We start from the raw sequence: 13,322 nt of genomic DNA, 5'->3' as shown, positions 1-13,322 counted from the left end.
ATAGATAGATAGATAGATAGATAGATAGATAGATAGATAGATAGATAGATAGATAGATAGAGGGCACAGGGTGAGTTGAAGATGAAGGGGTCATATCTGGAGAGTAAAATTAAGGGGTGAGAGAGGATTATACTAGGAGAAGGAAAAAGGGAAAGGTAGATCAGGGTAAATTATCTCACCAAAAAAAAAAAAAAACCAAAACAGAAAAGAAAAGGCTCTTACAATGGAGGGGAACGGGCGGAAGGTGAGAAGAAATGAGTGAATCTTATTTTCATAGGATTTGACTTAAGGAGGGTTTAACATACACACTCAATTGGGTATGGAAATCTGTCTTATCCTACAGGAAAATAGGAGGGGAAGGGGACAAGAGAGTAGGGGAATGATAGAGAGGAGGGCAGATTGGGAAAGAGGGTAATCAAAAGCAAGTACTTCCAAGGAGGGACAGGGTCAAAAGAAAGCATAGAATAAATAGGAGGACAGGATAGGATTAAGGGAAATAGAGTTAGTTTTTCACAGCATGTCTACTATGGAAGTGTTTTGCATAACTGTATATGTATAGCCAATATTGTGTTGCTTGCCTTTTCAATGAGGGTGGGTAGGGAGGGAGGAAGGGAGAAAATTTGGAACCCAAAGTTTAAAAAACACATGTTTAAAAAAATGTTTTCACATGCAACTGGGAAATAACAAATACAGGAAATGGGGTACAGAAATCTATCCTGCCCTACAGGAAAATAGAAGGGGAAGGTGGGGAAAGATAGCAGGGAAAGCAGACTAGGGGAAGGGGTATTCAGAATGGATGCCATCTTGGGGTGGGGGGAGGGGTGAGAAAAGGTGAAAATTTGGAATTGAAAATCTTGTGGAAGTAAATTTTAAAAACTTAAAATAAAAAAAAAATAAAATGTGTAAAAAAGGAGCCAGTAAAAACCCTCAAGCATAACATATGAAATATGATTTTGGTTTAAATGAAGAGCAAAGTCTTGTTACAGTAAAAAACACTAGCTGAACACTCATGTTCAAGTGGGGTTAAATAAATGGAAAGACACTGTATGGCAACTGCAAACATGAGAACTGTGTCATTACCAGGAGTATTGCAAGGAATGTAAAGAAAAAGTGCTTTTAATAATTTAAAAAAAAACCTAGATGAAGGCATCTACATAAATACCTTCTCAACATATGGTTCTTTTTTGCTTATCATCAGCAAACTGAGGAACTAAAGTGTGGGAAAACTGTAGAGTCACTTGGGAGGTTATTGGGGGGGGGCCTTCCCCTTTTAACTGCCCCCGAAGACAAAACTCACTCTGCCTTAGTTCAGAAACAAAGGCAGATCAGCAAGTGCAAAGGTGAATGTAAGATTTTCCCCATGTCCTTTGGAAGTGTGCTCCCAGCCTGAGCCTGAGACTGGTAGTGACACTGGCTCTCACCACTCAGGTTAAACCAGCTTCACTAGGGGCAGATGGGCACCCACCACCTCTCTAGCTAGAGTTTCTACTCTTCTGGTTACACATCAGCTGGTGATGGTGAAGAAGCCCTCCATGCTATGTGGTCAATGCCAGCAGCTTAGGCTAAAATACTTCAAGCAGACCTGCTCTTGACAGAAGAACAGACCTGCTGGAGCACTACAGATGTGACACAGATAGTCTTCTAGGTAGGGGTCAATCTGAACCTTCTTGGTGAAGTTGGTAGTTTTGATCTCCACAAAAACACTGCTGACTGACTTCAGATTGCTGCGTGGATTGTTCAAAGTCACCCCAACAGACCCAATAGGATACTTGTACTTCTCTGTGTTGATACCAGCATACACTACTCCTCTAAACAGATCATTTACAATTGCATCCAGGGCCTCTGCATTGAGCCTCCCACACAGCACCTCAACAAAGATTGTTTTGCTGGGATCCATCCTTTGTGATGGATTCTGGACAAAGCTGCTATCAGCCAAGACCCTGGAGATAATCCGAACCTCCTTACAACACATCCTGAGGCTGGACATCTTGGAGTAATTCTCACTCAGGCCATCTGGGCTTAGTGGATCTTATGAACAAGTTTGAAGTTGGGCCTGTGCAGAATTCTCCAGCTCAAACACCAGGTATACATATGATTTAGGCATATTACCTTTGGGAGGGCTGTGGGGGTATTTGCCATCCTTACTGGATCATTCCACACTCAAAGAGCCTAATATATGGAAGGTTTTAATCAATCCAGCTTCCATGGTGTCCCAAGGAACTCCTCCTGGAAACACCTTACAGGAATGGATAGCATTCTTGTAGTTTTGAGGAGAAGCTGACCATTCCTGGTACAAGTGACTTCATTCACAATTGTAGCTTGTCTATGGAGTTTGGACTCCCTTACAATGCTAAAAGGAGAGGGAATTAATACAGCTAAAGTGACCTGGTCTTGGTGCAGCCAGTACCCAACTCCTATCTTTAAAGGGTCACTGGGACCAGCCCTGAGGGCCAGGAAAGGCAGAGGAGGGAAGATTTGAAAGCCGGAAATTAAATTGGAGAGATGTTCTGATTCAGAGCTGAACTCACTTGTATCTCAATCAGAGGGCCTATTGGAATGATAATCCAGGACAGGATGGATATCCAGGTGGGATCCTCTCAGAGATGGTGTCCAAGTCAGAGTTAGTGGGGTCCAGGTGAAAGAAGCCCAGAAGGGTTTTCCCAGTACATTGCCCAGTGGGTTATTGAGCAAGCTCAGTAGTGATTGTGGGCTGCTCTGTGCTGCAGCATCAGAATCCTGAGGACTCTATGGTCTGTCCGACCCTGTCAATTGAGGATATGCAGGCTAAGGCACTGGTCATTTGCACCCACGATGCCCCAGGAAGATTCTTGCACAGAAGGAGGGGAAAGCATCCTACTTGTAACTGTTCCTTTAGAGTTTGGGAAGTCAATAAACATGCCATAGGGCAGTCTGGCCCAGACCCATGACACATGGCCTGGATGGGTGCATTCAACCACACTGGCATGGGGCCATCTGCAAGGCACTATTTTTGCAACCAGCCTATTGCTTAACTTTTAACTTTATGTTAAGGTTGGGCTTTTCTCCCACAGTCCAAAGGACTCTTTCCCAAACTTCAGGATTTTTTATTTTGTTTTTGTGTTGCTGTTTTCAAAGGTAGTTCAGAGGTCTGGAAGGTTTCCATGCTTCTCTGCTGGTATGATTCAAAGAGAGGTATAGTCACTGCTTTCTAGCTCTCTCATTGTTCTGATTTTTACCTAGGAAGGGATGACCTTGTTTCTTCGCAGCCACAAGTACTAGGATCCTTAATGGCTCTAGAACTGCAATCAGGGACCCTGCTTCCTTGTGAAGGACCACAAGCCACACTCTTTTCTGTCTTGGAACTGTGACCAGAGCCCCTAACCTGCTGTCACTTGCACTAGTGTTTTTCTTTGCCCTGGAACTAAAACCTAGAACTGCCTATGAGCAATGCAGTGTCCTATACCCAATGCCAGCAAAGGGCTCCTGTAATTTCTTTCTGACTTGTCCATTTTTTTAATCCAATTCTTAAACATTTTTATTTAAAGTTTTGAGTCCCAAATTCTATTCTTCATTCCCTATCCCCCTTCCCTGAGAAGGTAAGCAATAAGATTTAGGTTATAGACACACAATTATGTAAGACATAGAAATGATGTTCCTGGAATGCTGTTGTTTCATCCTTTTTTAAAAATATTTTTTTATTAATTTTTTTATTTATCAATAATCACTTCCATATGCTTTTGAGTTTAAAATTTTTCTCCCCCTTCTTCCCCACCACCCTCCCCAAGACAGCACACAATCTTCTATAGGCTATACATTTACATTCATATTAAACATATTTTCACATTAGTGATGTTGTAAATAAAAATTAAAATCAATAGGAGAAACCATCAGAAAGAGGAAACAAAACTCAACAGAAGAGAAAAAAATAACAATTTGGCTTCCATCGTTCTTTCTTTGGGTGTGGATAGCATTTTCCATCAAAGGCCTCTGTAGATGTCTTACATCCTTGCATGCCAGGAAGGGTTAAGTTTATCAATATTAGTCATCACACAATGTGGCTATTATTGTGTACAACGTTCTCTTGGTTCTGCTCACTTCACTCAGCATCAGAACATACAAGTCTTTCCAGGTTTTTCTGAAGTCAACCTGTTCATCATTTCTTATGGCACAATAGTATTCCATCACATTCATATGCCACAATCTACTCAGCCATTCCCCAATTGATGGGCATCCTCTCAATTTCCAATTCTTTGCCACCATAAAAAGAACTACTATGAATATTTTTGTACATGTAGGTCCTTTTCCCATTTATGTGCTCTCTTTGGGATATAGCCCTAGAAGTGCTATTGCTGGGTCAAAGGGTATGCACATTTTTATAGCCCTTTGGGCATAGTTCCAAACTGCTCTCCTAAATGGTTGGATCATTTCACAACTCCACCAACAATGCATTAGTGTTCCAATTTTCCCACATCTTCTCCAACATTTATCATTTTCCTGTTTTGTCATGTTGGCCATTCTGATAGGTGTGATGTGGTACCTCAGAGTTGTTTTGATTTGCATTTCTCTAATCAACAGTGATTTAGAGCATTTTTTTCATATGACTATAGATGACTTTAATTTTTTCATCTGAGAACTGTCTGTTCATATCCTTTGACCACTTATCAATTGGGGAATGGCTTGTATTCTTATAAATTTGACTTAATTCTCTACATATTTTAGAAATGAGGCCCTTATCAGAGAGACTGGTTGTAAAAATTCTTTCCCAATTTTCTACCTTCCTTCTAATCTTAGTTGCATTGGCTTTGTTTGTGCAAAAACTTTTCAATTTAATGTATCAAAATTATCCATTTTACTTTTTGTAATGTTCTCTGTCTCCTGTTTGGTCATGAATTCTTCTGTTCTCCATAGATCTGACAGGTAAAGTATTCCTTGCTCTCTCAGTTTGCTTATAGTGTCAACCTTTGTATCTAAATCATGTACCCATTTTCACTTTATTTTGGTATATGGTGTGAGATTTTGTTCTATGCCTAGTTTCTGCCACACTCTTTTCCAGTTTTCCCAGCAGTTTTTTTCAAAGAGTGGGTTCTTATCCCAGAAGCTGGGGTCTTTGGGTTTATAAATAATAGATTACTATAGTCATTTACTACTGTGCCTTGCATACTTAACCTATTCCATTGATCCACCACTCTATTTCTTAGCCAGTACCAAGCAGTTTTGATGATTGCTGCTGTATAATAAATTTAAGATCTGGAATGGCTAGGGCACCTTCCCCTGCATTTCTTTTCATTAGTTCTCTTGATATTCTGGACCTTTTGTTCTTCCAAATGAATCTTGTTATTATTTTTTCTAATTCTATAAAACAATTTTTTGGTAGTTTGGTATGGCACTGAATAAGTAAATTAGCTTAGGTAGAATTGTCATTTTTATTATATTAGCTCGGCCTACCCACGAATAACTGATGTTTTTCCAATTATTTAGATCTGACTTTATTTGTGTGAAAAGTGTTTTGTAATTGTGTTCATAAAGTTCTTGGGTTTGTTTCAGGAGGTAGACTCCTAAATATTTTGTAATGTCTACAGTAAGTTTAAATGGAATTTCTCTTTCTATCTCTTGCTGTTGGGCTTTGTTGGTAATATATAGAAATGCCAATGATTTATGTGGGTTTATTTTATAGCCTGCAACTTTCCTGAAGTTGTTTATTATTTCAAGTAGTTTTTTACTTGATTCTATGGGATTCTCTAAGTATAACATAATGTCATCTGCAAAGAGTGATAGCTTTGTTTCTTTTTTGCCTATTCTAATGCCTTCAATGTCTTTTTCTTCTCTTATTGCTAAAGCTAACATTTCCAATATGATATTGAACAACAGTGGTGATAATGGACAACCTTGTTTCACCCCCAATCTTATTGGAAATGCTTCTAGCTTGTGCCCATTAGATATTATGCTTGCTGAAGGTTTTAGATAGATGCTATTTATTATTTTAAGGAAGACTCCATTTATACCTATGCTCTCTAGTGTTTTTAATAGGAATGGGTGTTGTATTTTGTCAAAAGCTTTTTCTGCATCTATGGAGATGATCATGTGGTTTCTGTTAGTTTTGGTGTTGGTATGATGGATTGTACTGATAGTTTTCCTTATATTGAACCAGCCCTGCATTCCTGGTATAAATCCCACCTGGTCATAGTGTATTATTCATGTGATAAGTTGCTGTAATCTATTTGCTAATATTTTGTTTAAAATTTTTACATCTATATTCATTAGAGAAATTGGTAATAATTTTCTTTCTCTGTTTTGACTCTTCCTGGTTTAGGTATCAGCACCATATTTTTATCATAAAAAGAATTTGGTAAGATTCCTTCTTTACCTATTTGACCAGATAGTTTATATAGTATTGGAATTAATTGCTCTTTAAATGTTTGATAGAATTCACATGTAAAGGGGCAGCTAGGTGGTGCAGTGTATAGAGCACCAGCCCTGAAGTCAGGAGGACCTGAGTTCAAATCTGACCTCAGAGCAAACACTTGACACTTACTAGCTATGTGACCTTAGGCAAGTCACTTAACACCAACTGTCTAAGCAAAATAATAATAATAATAATAATAATAATAATTCACATGTAAATCCATCTGGCCCTGGAGATTTTTTCCTAGGGAGCTCATCAATGACTTGTTCAATTATTTTTCTGAGATGGGGTTATTTAAGTATTTTACTTCCTCTTATGTTAATCTGGGCAATTTATATTTTTGTAAATATATGTCCATTTCACTAAGATTGTCAAATTTGTTGTCATATAGTTGGGCAAAATAATTCCTAATTGTTGTTTTAATTTCCTCTTCCTTGGTGGTAGTTTCACCTTTTCATTCTTGATACTAGTAATTTGGTTTTCTTCTTTCTTTTTTTTAATTAGATTAACCAAAGGTTTATCTACTTTATTGTTTTTTTTTCATAAAACCAGCTCTTGGTTTTATTTATTAGTTCAACAGTTTTCTTAATTTCAATTTTCTTAATTTTTCCTTTGGTTTTCAATATTTTTAATTTGGTGTTTAATTGAGGATTTTTAATTTGTTCCTTCTCTAGTTTTTTTAGTTGTATGCCCAATTCATTGATCTCCTCTTTTTCTATTTTATTTATGTAAGCATTTAGAGATATAAAACTTCCCCTCAGAACTGCTTTTACTGCATCCCATAAGTTTTGGTATGTTGTCTCATTATTGTCATTCTCTTGAATGTAATTATTGATTCTTTCTATGATTTGTTCTTTGACCCAATCATTTTTCAGGATCAGATTATTTAGTTTCCAATTAATTTTTAGTCTATCTTTCCATGGCCCTTTATTACATGTAATGTTTATTGCATCATGATCTGAAAAGGATGCACTTACTATTTCTGCCTTTCTGCATTGGATTGTGAGGTTTTTATGCCATAGTTCATGGTCACATTTTGTGTATGTGCCATGTACCACCAAGAAAAAAGTATATTCCTTTCTATCACCATTCAGTTTTCTCCAGAGGTCTATCATACCTAAATTTTCTAATGTTCTATTCACCTCCTTAACTTCTTTCTTGTTTATTTTGTGGTTAGATTTATCTAGTTCAGAGAGGGTTAGGTTGAGGTCCCCCACTAGTATACTTTTGCTGTCTATTTCTTCCTGTAACTCCCTGAACTTCTCCTCTAAGAATCTGGATGCTATACCATTTGGTGCATATATGTTCAGTAATGATATTACTTCATTGTCTATGGTGCCTTTTAGCAGGATGTAGTTTCCTTCTTTATCTCTTTTGATAAGATCTATTTTTGCTTTTGCTTTGTCTGAGATCAGGATTGCTACCCCTGCTTTTTTTTTACTTCAGCTGAAGCACAATATATTTTGCTCCAGCCTTTTACCTTTACCCTGTATGTGTCACTCTTTTTCAGATGTGTTTCCTGTAAACAGCATATTGTAGGATTATGGTTTTTAATCCAATCTGCCATATGCTTCCATTTTATGGGAGAGCTCATCCCATTCACATTTACAGTTATGATTACTATCTGTGTCTTTTTCTCCATCCTTTTTTCCCCCCTGTTTATGCTTTTCTTTCTCCTTTCTCCTTCCTCCCCACTAGTGTTTTGCTTTTGACCAGCACCTCCTTCAGTCCCACCTCCCTTCTATTATCCCTTTCCCTTTTCTTCCCCTTTACCCTTATTGCTTCTTCACTCCCTTCTATCCCCCCTCCCTTTTTTTCCCCTTTTGCCTCCTACTGCCTATAATGCAAGTTAGATTTCTATACCTAACTGATTATGTTATTCCCTTCTTGAGCCAAATCTGATGAGAGTAAGGTTCAAATAATGCTCATCCCCCTCCCTTTTTTACCTCTGCTCTAATAGGTTTTTGTGTCTTTTCCTGTAATGTAATTTACCCTTGTCTGCCTCCTCCTTTCTCAGTACATTTTCTTAGCTCAGACTTATCCACTTACTTAGATCCATTTAACCCACTTGATTAAATTTTTTTATCATTACATCAAAGTCAACTTTTATCCACCCCCTTCATGTATACTCCTTTAACATGGTATAATAACAATACAGTTCTCAAGAGTTGCAAGTGTCATCTTCCCTTGTAGGGATGTAAACATTTTGCCCTTATTAACAACATATTGTGTCTTTCTGTCCCATTTACCTTTTTATGTCTCTCTTCAATCTTGTACTTGAAGATCAAATTTTTTGTTGAGCTCTCGTCTTTTTATCAGGAATGTTTGCAAGTTCACTATTTCATTGAATATCCATCTCCTTCCCTAAAAAGTCAGCCTCATTTTCACTGGGTAGTTAATCATTGGCTGCATTCCAAGCTCCTTTGCCTTACGGAATATCATGTTCCCTGCCCTATGATCTTTAAATGTAGAGGCTGCAAGGTCCTGTGTAATCCTGACTGTGGTTCCATGATATTCAAATTGTTTCTTTCTGGCTGCTTGCAGTAATTTCTCTTTAATCTGGTAATTTGGGAATTTAGTTATTATATTCATGGCATTTTCAATTTGGGATCTCTTTCAGGTGGGGAGCGATAGATTCTTTCTATAGTTATTTTACCTTCAGGTTCTAGGACTTCAGGGCAGTTTTCCTTTATGATTTCCTGAAGGATACTGTCCAGGCTCTTTTTTTCATCATGGCTTTAAGGTAAGCCTATAATTTTTAAATTGCCTCTCCTGGATTGATTTTCCAGGTCAGCTGTTTTACCCATGAGGTATTTTATGTTTTCATCTATTTTATCATTTTTTAGTGTCTGTTTGACTGATTCTTGCTCTCTCATAGAGTCATTAGTTTCCATTTGTTCAATTGTAATTTTTAACATATTGTTTTTTTCTGTTAGATTTTGTACTTTCTTCTCCAATTGGTCAATTGTATTTTTAAGGGATTTATTTTCTTCATTGTACTTTTTTTCCAGTTGGCCAATTGTGTGTTTTAGGGACTTGTTTTCTTCAGTGTACTTTTTTTCCAATTGGCCAATTATACTTTTAAAGGACTCCTCTACCTCTCTTATTTGACTTTTAAAATCCTTCTTGAGTTTTTCTAAGAAGGCTTTTTGGGCTTCAGACCAGTTTGTATTCCCTTTTGATGTTGCAGATGTGGTTTTGATGACAGTGTTGTCTTCTTCAGAATTTCTGTCTTGATCTTCACTCTTCTCATAATAAGAATCTATTGTATGTTCCTTTTTACTTATGGTGTTTCTTTATTCCCTCACCTTTACAGAGATTAAGCTCCCCTGCTGGGGAGCAGAGGGCACCAACCCAAGCTTCTTGTGTTGGGAGCCTAGGTCTTGGTCACTGGCTTTGGGAGCTGGGGCCTCTTATGTTGGCAATTGGAGGCTGTAGGCTTCCAGCAGCTTATCCGGTGTTGGGCTGGAATCAGCAAGGCTGGGACTTTCAGGTAAATCTAGGTTGCCTGTTTTTCCTTTCCTTTAGCTTTGTTTATCCTTTTAGATAAGTGCTGCTAGGTGTTTATCTGCCTGGGTCCCCTTGCAGTGCTGCCTCCCTTATTTCTGTTGAGGTACGGGGAGACTTCTTTGCTGTAGAATGCTGAGGCACCTGGTGGTTTTCTGAGCCGGTTTCCACCAGTTACCCCACCCTCACTGAGGCACTTGGAGGTACAGCTGTTGGCGTTTGCCTGCTCGACCACCTGGGCTTCAGGATCTCCTCCTGGTTGGCATTTGGAGGCTGCAGGGTTCTGACAACTTACCTAGTGTTGGGCTGGAATCAACAAGGCTGGAACTTTTTTGCACCTCTAGGTTGCTTTCTTCAGTTCCTTTCAGACGAATGCTGCAGGGTGCTTATCCACCTGGGGCCCTTTGTAGTGCTACTTCCCTTATTTTTGCTGAGGCACTGGGAGATCCGTTTGCTATATAATGCTGAGGCACCAGAATCTCCTCCTGATGTGCTAAAGTGGATCTTTCCACTAGCTGACTGTGTAACTCCTGTTTTGTACTGCTCCCCTTCACCCACGGTAAGAGAGGCCTTTCCCATTAATCCCTCTAGCTACCTGGGCTACTGCACTGCTGCACCCTGTCTTTCTTCTGGTTCAGCTGTTCCAGGGTTTTTTTCTGGGGTGATATTTTCTGGGTTTTCAGAGGTTGATGGGGGGGGTGAGAGCAACTACCTTTTTACTCCACCATCTTGGCTCCCGGAAGTAGAAGTCTCTGACTTGTCCATTTTGCTTACCATCTATGTGCTGAGAGCTCCTAAATCTGTTTCTATAACATCTGCCTCCAAGACCTGCTACTGATATTGCTGTTAGACTCTGGACCAAGCCCCATGCCCATGTTACAGACCTTTCCTACTGACCTCCTAAGTTGTCTTGGACTGGAAATAATGTTTCACCCTCAACTTGTGTTGGCTCTGTCACTATAGAATTTGATTTGAAAGATTATTTTAAAGTTGTTTGGCGGGTTATATTAGGAAAGTTCAGCTCAATTGCTGCGTCTACTCATGGTTAGACCTATTTTTTAGGAAGATTGTTTTGACAGCTGAATGGTAGATAGACAGAAGTATGGAGAGACTAGAGGTAAAGAGACAACCCAAAAGACTTTTCGAATAGTCAACATGTGAACAGATGAGGGGACGTATCAGAACCATGGCAGTGGCACAGGAGAGAAGGGGATATAATATAGGAGGGATATTTCTTTTTTATTTAGTATTTTCTTTTTCCCAATTTCATGTAAAAACTATTTTAACATTGATTTTTTTTAAGCATTGAGTTCTAAATTTTACCTTCCCTGTCTCCCCGCACCCTTCCCAGAGATGACAAGCAATTCAATGTTGTTTATGCATGTGCAATCTTACAAATATATTTCCATATTAGTCATGTTGGGAAAGAAAATAAAGATAAAAACCCCACAAAAATGAAGTGAAAAACAGTAAACTTTGATCTGTATTCAAACTCTTAGGTTCTTAGTTCTTTTCTCTGGAGATGAATGGTATTTTTCATCATTAGTCCTTTGGAATTTTCTTAGATATTGTATTGTTGAGAAAAGTTAAGTCATTCACAGTTGATGATCATCACTTCACTTTGCATCCATTCATGTAAGTTTTTCAAGGTTTCCCTGAAATCAACCTCTTTATCATTTCTTATAGCACAATAGTATTATAATGAAATTTATAGTCATATACCACAACTTGTTCAGCCATTCCCCAGTCGATGGACATCCCCTTAATTTCCTATTCTTTGCCACCACAAAAAGAGCTGCTATAAATACTTTTGCAAAAATAGGTATTTTCCCACTTTTTTATCTCTTTGGGATACAGACTTAGGAGGGGTATTGCAGAGTCAAAGTGTATGCACAGTTCTATAGACCTTTGGGCATAGTTCCAAGTTGCTCTCCAGAAAGGTTGGATCAGTTCACAACTTCATCAAAAGAGCATTAGTGTCCCAATTTTCTCACATCCTGCCCAACACTTATCATTTTCTTTTTCTATCATATTAGTCAATTTGATAAGTGTAAGGTGGTACCTCAAAGTTGTTTTAATTTGCATTTCTTTAATCAATAGTGATTTAGAGCACTTGTTCATATTATTTTAGATAGCTTATATTCAGCTGAAAACTGCCTATTGATATTATTTAATCATTTATTAATTGGGAAATGACTTCTATTCTTACAAATTTGACTCAGTTCTCTCTATATTTGACAAATGAATCCTTTATCAGAGACACTTGCTGTAATATTTTTTCCCTGAGTTTTCTGCTTTCCTTCTAATCTTGGCTGCATTGGTGCTGTAGGGGTGAAAACATGCTGCTGATTTGCTGGGTCATGGGACCTTGTTACTGTCTTGTGCTGGGCTTGTCCTGCTACTGATTTGTCCAGACCACTGGGATTACTCTTCACTCTTACCTTAATGAAACAAACTTTTCCTATCGTTTCCTGTTTCCTGTTGCTTTGGGCTGGAAAATTGTTTCATCCCATCCTTCTGTTCATTCTGCCACTCCAAAATTCATTTTGAGGTATTATTTTAATATTTTTGGAGGGAAATTTAGGAGAGCTGAAGCAAGTTGCTGCTTTACTCTGCCATCTTAGCTCTGGAACTCACTAGGAGGGATATTTCAAAGACAGAATAAGCAGGACTTGGCAGCAGATTTGTTACAGTACTATAAGAAAATGAAGAAGTAAGGATCACTCCTAGATTGAAAGTCTGAATGACTAGGTAAGATGTCCTTAAGAATAATACATGTTAGGAAAAAGAGAAGGTTTTGGGGAAAAAGTAATGGATTTGTCATTTGATATGTTGAGTTTAAGATATATCCAGTTCAAGACGTCCAAAAGGCTATTGGAAATGTGAGAATTAAGGTCAATGGAGAGGTTAGATAAATAGATCATCAGATAGTTTGAATATGTAAAAATATATTATCTATATTAAAAGCAATGTCTTCTAACTCCAAATATTTCCATTTTATAATCTTTTGGTTATAATACCAGTCTAAAAATTATTCTCAGAAGAAGCTATTATACGGTGAATTAAATTCAAGAAGAAATAATTGCCCCATATGTCCTAGGCCCAATACAAAGACAGATAACATTCCCTGCCCTCAAGGAGCTTATATTCTATTGATAGATAAAACATGTAACAAGGTAAATAAATTCCAGGTTAATTCAAGACAGTGTGAAAGCTCTCATTACAATAATAGGAGGATTAGAAAAGGCTTTGAACAGAACCTGGCATGTGAGTTAAGTCCTTGAAGAAGCTATGGCTTCTCAGAGGCAGATATTAGTAATGAATACTTTACAGGAATAGGCACAACTTGTTAAAGGGACAGAATCCAGGATAGAATGCCAAGGTCAATGAACACCATTTAACACAATTCAGATAGTGTTCCAAGAGTAGTAAT

General features: G+C 38.0%; 1 pseudogene; it reads right to left on the bottom strand.

The window, feature by feature from the left end:
• Positions 1–1,472: 1,472 nt before the first annotated feature.
• On the bottom strand, positions 1,473–2,882 carry LOC114024302 (annotated as a pseudogene).
• Positions 2,883–13,322: the final 10,440 nt, after the last annotated feature.

Source organism: Vombatus ursinus, unplaced genomic scaffold (assembly GCF_900497805.2).
Source record: "Vombatus ursinus unplaced genomic scaffold, bare-nosed wombat genome assembly UNPS02014821.1, whole genome shotgun sequence".
In the NCBI taxonomy this organism is placed as follows: Eukaryota; Metazoa; Chordata; class Mammalia; order Diprotodontia; family Vombatidae; genus Vombatus; species Vombatus ursinus.
Note: the sequence above shows the minus strand (reverse complement) of the source record. Positions and strands in the feature narration are given on the sequence as shown.